This window comes from Atheta coriaria, unplaced genomic scaffold, assembly GCF_025399875.1.
Source record: "Atheta coriaria isolate IRGN ID8LTWV9N9 unplaced genomic scaffold, Caltech_Dcor_3.1 hic_scaffold_6_pilon, whole genome shotgun sequence".
NCBI lineage: Eukaryota > Metazoa > Arthropoda > Insecta > Coleoptera > Staphylinidae > Dalotia > Dalotia coriaria.
In genome coordinates this window covers 2,405,633-2,414,411 of record NW_027045448.1, presented here as the reverse complement: position 1 = coordinate 2,414,411, position 8,779 = coordinate 2,405,633, and the positions used below count along the sequence as shown (strand labels likewise).

General features: G+C 34.3%; 1 long non-coding RNA gene across 1 annotated transcript; it reads left to right on the top strand.

Annotated features, from left to right (window-relative positions):
- The first annotated feature begins 1,263 nt into the window (after positions 1-1,263).
- Positions 1,264-2,492, top strand: LOC135793529 (uncharacterized). The gene is made up of 3 exons (XR_010548646.1): positions 1,264-1,699; positions 1,981-2,062; positions 2,291-2,492. It is a non-coding gene; the product is annotated as an uncharacterized lncRNA (long non-coding RNA).
- Positions 2,493-8,779: the final 6,287 nt, after the last annotated feature.

The following is an 8,779-nucleotide window of genomic DNA, read 5'->3' as shown; positions in this document are numbered from 1 at the left end:
CGAAGAATCGAAGCAACTGCGCCCCCACCGCACGAATCATAATGGTGTATGAGCCATGAGCTGTGAGGAACGAGGAAGTCGTCAAGTCGTCAGCAAGGAAAAGATACAAGGGTCGGTGGGGGAGTGTAAACGTAGGCGAGCGCAATACGCATACGACACGCAGAGAACTGCGAAACGAAGAAGTCGACGGAAAGGTGGAAAGGTGAAAGGATCGGCTTTTGATGGCAGACGGCACACGATGGCACCGAATATAGGGGGGTAGTTTGCTCCCTTCCTAGGCTGGCGCCAAAGTAGAGCAACACTTAGCCAAATTACCCTCGAAATCCACAAAACCCGTTAGTATTTCTCGATGGACAAATACTTTTTAACTGGCTGTTTACAATGATGCAAAACTATAATTTTGAAGAATGGATGTGCTAGGTTGTGAATTAGCTACAGTATCGTGCAAATAATAACAGGGGAAGATTTCATAGATGAACACCGCGAAGCAACGAAGGATAGGTCGTCAGCTAGGCGAAAAAAATCAATTTTAAAGGTTATTACTACACGTCGTGCGGCTGTTATTGATTAGTTTGATGGCCTCGTCGGTCTAGCCGTTAATGGAAATGAATGAAATGAAGCACTAAATGTAATTTACTTTTCCTCATCACTGTTGAGCCTCCACCTACACCTGCATACGTATTATTAACAAAGCAGCTTAATTACTGCTGATTACTGTTACTTAATCATTGTACCAAAACACAAGTTAGTTTTACCCATTCGATTTTTGCGCCGTAATGCCGCACCTTTACTGAACCGCATTTCGTGTAGCGGCTGAAATATTTAACTCTTATCAATCGCAACATTCTGCGAGCGCTTTTGGATTTCCCGCTGCGTATTATATTAACGAAACACTTTTGTTTAACGCTCCGTTGGTTGTTTGTTAATAAACCAAAAATAAATCAAAACACAACACAAAACAAACTTGATGTCGCGATGGTCTTGATTTCTTGATTTGTTGGTTGAAGTTAAAATATTAAAGCAAACTTTCGTATTCAAAGTCTGGAGTAACTTGGTTGGTGCGTGGTGGAAAAGCGGCCAGAACCGAACTGAAACCGATGGATTTCACATGAAAACTGTAAGCAGTTAGGTGGAAACTTTTTGACGTCGACGTTGGTTGATATTCAAATGGTACGACAATGCACATGACAACAACGCAGGCGTACTGCACCTACCTACCGCGCCGACAAACAACACACACACTCCGCGCACAATAAGAACCGCCGCACATGATTATACCAGGCGCGCAACGCGCACAGCGCCACGCCGTTTTCGTGTGTGTACAGAGTGTGGCGAGGATGTAAGGAACGCGCGATGCGTCGTTTTGCTATGGCGATGGCCATTGGGTAGCGGGTATGCGCGGCGCGGCATCCAAGGTTTTCGCCGATGCCGGAAGCCGGCCGTCATGCAACAGTGCTATTTTACGTCCCCGACCATAGTTTAATACACTCGCTCTTAATTCGAACCCGCATCCTACGTTTATATGTGGATAATGATATAAAACCTTAAAATATTTGCAGAATATCAACATACTCGTATGAGAAGTTCATAGAACTTAGAAACATCTGACCTGCTGGTAAGGGACAATTTGCTACAAGATTGCCAATGTTTTGGGATTTTACTTTTGGGAACTCTAACGGTTTTTTATTAGGATGATTATGTGAGTCATACCATTATTAAAAAATTATTGTTGATATTTGTCATTATTCATTAAGACTGGTGCATAGTGTTTGTCCGGTAGTTTTTGTTTCTTTGTTTGTTTGCACAAATAATATATGTAATAATGGTACTGGTTATTTGGCTTTCCATGCCTTGACATGCAAATTACGAATTAGTTGTGTTCACTCTGAATTACGTTTCTTTTGAAATAGTTTTGTGGCACAATTTTGTATTACATCGTTTTTTCAACGGGAAGTTTTTAAAATTGCAATTTTATTTTAGAGAATGGTAACTAAGAAGATTAACTGGTTAGATTATTCGATCTTTGCAAGATATAAGAAAACGGAAACTAGATACTAAGCAGGTGTGTAGTACCTAACATGTGCTGATACGGTTTCAAAATAGGGTACCATAGAATAAGGGTGAAATAACGTTAAATTGATAACAAAGATAATATCAATTATAAAATTAACATTTTAGTTGAATTTCAACTGACGGGTACTCATTTTGTTTTCAAATTAATTTAAAAATTGATATATTCATTGTTTTGGGTTAGTAAATCCGGTTTTTTAATGTTTTTTCTTAATTTCAGCTCTCCGGAATTCATTTGGCAATATGTTGATCACAATTTACTATTGACCAAACTAAGAAATTGTCAAGTTTTTGGTTTTTTTTTAATAAGAAAGTAAAAATTAATTACATTTTTACTAAAAACTACAGGGACGAACTCGCTACTATAAAATAAAAAGAATTCTGTATCAGATTACCAACAAATGATTAAAAATAGTTTTTTTAATATTTATGGTTCTTATTTCCATAACTTTTTTATATTAAAAAATATCCCTATATAACTCAAGTTCGATGATTACGGCATTATGTTAATTTAAATTATTATTCTACCTACGGTCAGCCACGACCACATTACGCGTAGATTACACTACAGAAAAAAATCAAGGGGTGGATATTTGGTAATTACCCTAATAGCAATCGAAATAACGACATGAATGTGTTATATTTGCATAGTTTTGTCATAAATTATCAGAAACCAGTTATTATAACACACCAGACCTAAAGTAACGCGATTTTTTTGCTTCTAAAAATAAAAACTTACCTTTATTTCGTTATATAACCCAGGTAAATGATAAATCCTGAAACAAATCAAAAATACAAATTAATACACGCCTTAATTTATATTAATACATTTATTAATTTATTTATAAGTTCAATAATAAAAACTATACAACTAATTATTAATCCTGCAATTAAAATCATAAACCCTCCAAATAAATGTGAGAGTGTAATTTTTCAGCTCTCCGATGTTCTTTCCTAGGCCTCGCATGTTTTTCAATATTAAAAGTGTCCCATTTTTTAATTAATCCTGCCTCGGACATCAATAGCAGTAATTTGTTTATTTCCCCAATAATAGGAAGTCCCTTACGACCACAGTATCCATGAAACAATTCAACTCGATATTTACTGGGATACATCACATTCCCCCACTCTTTACTCAAATACTGAGTTCTTCTCCTACTCACAGCCACAGCCCGTTTGATGAGTTGAGGAGCGGTGTTCAACACATCCTCAATGCATTCCTGTGCTTCAATAGAACACAATACGTAGTCCTTGAGCACAGCATTAGATGTAGTACTATTCTCTGCCTTTAAAATACCATGCACCAAGTAAGAACCACCAATGCTCAATTTGGAATTGAGTATTTCTTCTAAAGTGTTAATTTGCTTCTCATAGGCAGGTTTGAACAGAGCTCCCAATAAAGATCCTTGATAAGAGTTGGTTATTAACAAGGCAAATATAATCCACATCAAATAAATCCTTCTGATTATAGGAGGGTATGAATGTGGATCGTTATACATATTTAACAGAAGTCTGTAGATGTTAAACAGATGAGGAATTCCTGGAGATATAATACGACAGATTATGGCAATACTTATTAACGTGCCTAAAACAGCAAGCCATAGTTTGAGACTGAAAGTATGAAACATATTTCGCCATGGTTGTATCCGGTTTGCTACTGGTACCCAGAATACGTAGCTATCGGAGAAGTAACTGTAGGTGCAAGAGAAGTCTTCAAAGTACGATGCGTTCATTTGAGCACCGACAATCAAATCAATTCTGTGATTGAGGACGTCTTTAAACATATTTGTATAGTTGCCGTTAAGGTTTTTGTAGCCCCAATCAGAATAATTATGAGACAGAATATTTATTTCAAAATGTAAACGAGATATCAGTTCTTTTAGCACAAGTGTGACGAATCCATCACCTTCTAGATGTTGGCCGTATGTGTATGGTGGAATTTTATTTAACATTGTTGTAAATGTCCAGTTTTTAAAGGATTTTGCCTTTTTGGCGAAAATATTAAATTTCTTGCTTCGTAAGATGATGTATTGGCATTTTGATCGTTATACTTTGAATATATACTGGGAGTGTAAGTATATCCAATTGGATTGTATACATATTCATCAAATGTGTTTATATCCAATTGATACACATCCATTAACAGATAATTCCAGGTTATATTGAATAAGTCATTAATATCTTTGTTGGTTAAATGTTCTTGTATAATAAATAGTTTCATGTGAGGATTCCATGACTGACCATTATACAAATTCCACAGAAATTGTTGTAAAAGTTCTGTATTGCAGTAGAAAATTATGACGTTAAATTTTACTCTCAAAACTTCAGTGTTAAAATTGTCTGGATAATGATTTGACTGCAAAATAAATGTTGAAGTCGCATATTTCAACAATGATTCGAACAGATTGTCATTTTGTGAATTTTGCGAATTAGTCACAATTAACGTGTTCCTTATTTCTGGTTTATTCAGATAGTTTAAAATACAATTACACATTTTTGGTTCAATTTGAATTTCTTGACCAAACACTAATATTTGACACACATTTATCCATAAACATAGCACTATCTTTATAGGTATAGAAAACATTTCAATATTTTCAATCTTCAACAGTAATATATCTTGTAAGTTATTTTCTCGCGTGGTGCCTAAATACATAACAACACAGTTTAGTTTTTTACTGTTCAATCTACATTTTCTGATGACATATAGTAAGTACATTAAGCAATAAATTTAATCATTCAACGGAATTCATCAAACCCACAAAAACAACAAGTACAATATGTACTTTAGTTTTAGTAAACAAATAACTTGCTCATGTGAATACGTTTTGAAAATACATATTTATAATTGAAATTATGAAACAAAGTTATAAAATTACTTAATATAATTGAAATAATTTTAAAGACATTTGTTTTTGTTTTAAACGTCTCGACGAAATATGCGATACCAAAATAGATGTCTGTTGATGTATTCAAGTAGTTGGTAACAAGTAGGGATATAAAAAAATTAAGAAGAAAAAAATGGAAAAAGTAAAAAGAATGATAAAAAAAACACGAAAAACAGAAGTAATTCAACAAAATCAATTTTGTAGTTAATTAACAAGCTCATGTTTACCAAAAAGGCCTTCGTTGGGAACTTATCAACTTTACTTCCAGCCACCGAATTTTCCAAAAGTCGTCCTGAAGGTTTGTTTAATAAAAATATATCTAATTTAATCTAACCTATTTCCAGGTAAAAATTATTAATTTAATTATTTTAAATTAAAATAGAAATTTATGACTATCTCAATAATAAGAATGTAAGTTGCAAATGATATCCCACAACCATATATAATGCATACTCCTAGAATTTGTTGCAATCTTATTGGTTGATGTTCAATTGATGTTTTCGGAACTTTATGAGTCCTATATGAGTCCCATTTTGAAATCAATCCATTGGCCTTCATCAAAGTAATCAATTCATTTATTCTATCAACAAACGGAGAACTTCTATGAAGATACATCGTTCCCATGAAAACAATATTCTTCTGAATACGAAAAGCCACTTTTGATCTATTATGTTGCATAATATAAGTCATAGTCCGCGTATTCTTCCAAAGTCCAAAGTTTTTAGAAAATAGTCGTTCAAAACAATCAACACCAGAAAGAAGGCAATCTTTCCACTTTGTACGGATAGCAATTGAAGTGCTATCATTCGCATCATAGTATTTTTGCCTCCAGGGTATCCACCAAAGTCCATTCCGCTTGAGGCCATTTTTTCCAGTGAGTTAATTTGTGCTTTGTAACTTGGTTTGAACAAAAAGATTGTTAGTTGACTTTGATAAGATGCTACTAATATCATCGCAGTGGCCAGCCAAGCTGCATACAACACTTTCAACTTGATTCCTTTCCTATGTATTGGTGGTTGAACACTCACTAGTAATCCAAGGACTATGAAACATGGATCATACCAATGATTCAATGGTTCAATTAATATCCACGTTAAAACTACTCCTATCAAAGTTACAAAGACTAGGATCCATAATTCTTTATAAAATATAATAAAAATGTTTTTCCATGCAGGCACCTGAGTAGCCATAGGAACAAAAAATGACACTTCCGCAATAGTATGAGGATAAATATATCTGAACTCTCCTTGATACTGAGCATCAAAATACATTGTGCCAAAAATAAGATCAGCACGTTTTTCAAACAATTCTTTAAACATATTTGTATATGAACCATTCTCTAAACGTACTCCCCAATTACTGTACATATTTTGTTTATACTCATAGTCCAAATGTAGGTAATGTATCACTTCTTGTAAAACTCTTACTTCAAACCCGGAATTATTTTCAAATGCTCCAGGGAAAACATAAGGTACATTAATAAATCCTAATAATCTAAGTGTGCAATTATTAAATGATTGTGATTGACTCTCTTGGAACAGTTTTACACTCTGGTGTTTATATAAATCATTATCCGGATATTGATTACAGTGCATAACGAAGATAGGTGTCAGAAATTTGCATTTACCCTTAGAAAGTGGTTTATATGTCCAAATATCCAACTCGTTAGAAATCAAAATTGTATTTATCAAGTGAATGGTCCAGAGTATCTCAAACACCTTTGGAATGTCTTTGTCTTTACCCAAGAAACTCACAATTGTTTTGGTTGCAGCATTGAAATACTTGCGCTGGTACAAAATAGTTGTTAAATTTTGTAGAATATCAATGGATTTCAATGAAATCACGTAATAGTCCAGTGTTCTTATATATCTTATTAGCGATGCATTGTTGAACTTCATAAATGTTTGTTGTTGTGTAGTTTTTATATGAATATAATATCCAGGTTCGAAAAAATATAAAATTCGTAGGTTGTCGGCCTGTGATAAAAATTTACCCAGACAAATATTCAAATGATATGTTGTATAATCCACTATTGGAAACATGGATGATGATGGTACTATACACAGCAGTAAATACATAATCCGTGCAAATATCATTTTAAAAAATTTTTATTTTTTATTTTCTTGATTTTGTGCAGTTTTGTTTGGTTCCGGTTTTTGTGATACTCATCAGTTCAATAAGGAAAGTGCCCAATGCAGATACAAGTCCAAGACATAAAATAAGCAATGCCGGTAGTAAGTGTTTTATACTTAAACTCTCCGCATCGTGTTCGAAAGAAGATCGATCCTTTTTAAGTGTCTTATATTCGTCCCATTTGTCAATGAGTCCATTTGAAAACAACCAGCCAATTATGTTGTCAAATCTGGTTTTGAAAGGACTGCCCTTCTGCAAATACATGGTTAAGTACATTGTGACACATTCTTTAAATATGAAAAGTGCTCGTCGCTTCAATTTCTTCTTCCGTCCCAGAATAACTCGATACAAAACACTGCGTTTGTTTTTGAAGAAGCCAAACTTTCCTTCGAACATGCGATCAAAACATTTAGAACCTTGAAGAGTGCAATTCTGCCAGTTGTTATAAATTTCAGGATCATCAACAAAATGATTTCTATCAAAACCGCCAAATGCTAAGTCGCTTTTTGCTAATTCAGCTAACGTAGTTATTTGTTTATCGTAAACTGATTTCATCATCAAAGATATCAATCGACTTTGAAACCCGGTTGATAATACCAAAACACAAATGGTCCATAAAATGAATAAAAAACGTAGTTTATAGTCTCTGGGTTGATACTTGGAGCATGTCAACATTAGTGTGTAATTCATAAGAAGCTGATGTTGCAATGACTTCTTACTGAACCACCATGAAAATATGGATACAGTCAAATAGGATAATATTATCAAAAACCATACTTCTTTCTGAAAGATGAAAAACATATTTTTCCAAACTGTTGCTGGTTCTGCCAATGGTACAAAGAAACGAATTTCTGTTATACAATGCGGTTGCAAGTAAGTGAATTCAGTGACTAAGGGTTTCTTCATTGGAGTAGAACCTAGCACCATATTGGCTTCCCCATCTACCAGGCTTTTCATCATTGATGAATAAGTTCCATTTGGCATGACTCCAAACTCCGAATATGATGCTTTATTAATCTCAAAAGTTATCTTGCTTTGTTTTAAAATCGATTTCATAATTTCTATTTCAAAACCTTCGCTACTGTCAGCACTAACAAACGGATCAATTTGAGCGGTGGTAATCTTAAAATGACATCCTGGAAATATCTTCAAATTACGTTCGGCAAAGAATAGTTGCAAATTGAGAGGTCTGGATATGGATACTTCATTGCAATTGTAAATAATTTTTGGAATGGTCAAATTACATTTGCCTTCCGTCATTGGGTAGTAAACCCATAGGTTCATATCAATGTCAATCACAAGCGCGGATAATAAATACACATCCCACAACATTTTGAAAACCATCTGTATATCCAATGGATCTTTTAAAACAATTATCGTTGGAGTACTGCTGTCATAATGGTACCCATGTCGGAACTGAGCAAACATGAAGCTTAGATATTTCAAATTCCACGCTGTGATTATGTACATATCACTTTGATCAGCTCGGTCTATTTCAACGTTGCCAACATTCATGGTGAATGGAAATCCAGTAAGGTCGCAGTTGCATGATTTTGATGAAAAATTGGCTACTGCTTCATTGATGTACAAAACACTTCGAATAGGTCGGATTACATCTTGTATGCGGTGTATTAAACGATTTACGCACTCACCTACTGCGTCGTCTTTATGAAAGGGTGGTTCTAGCT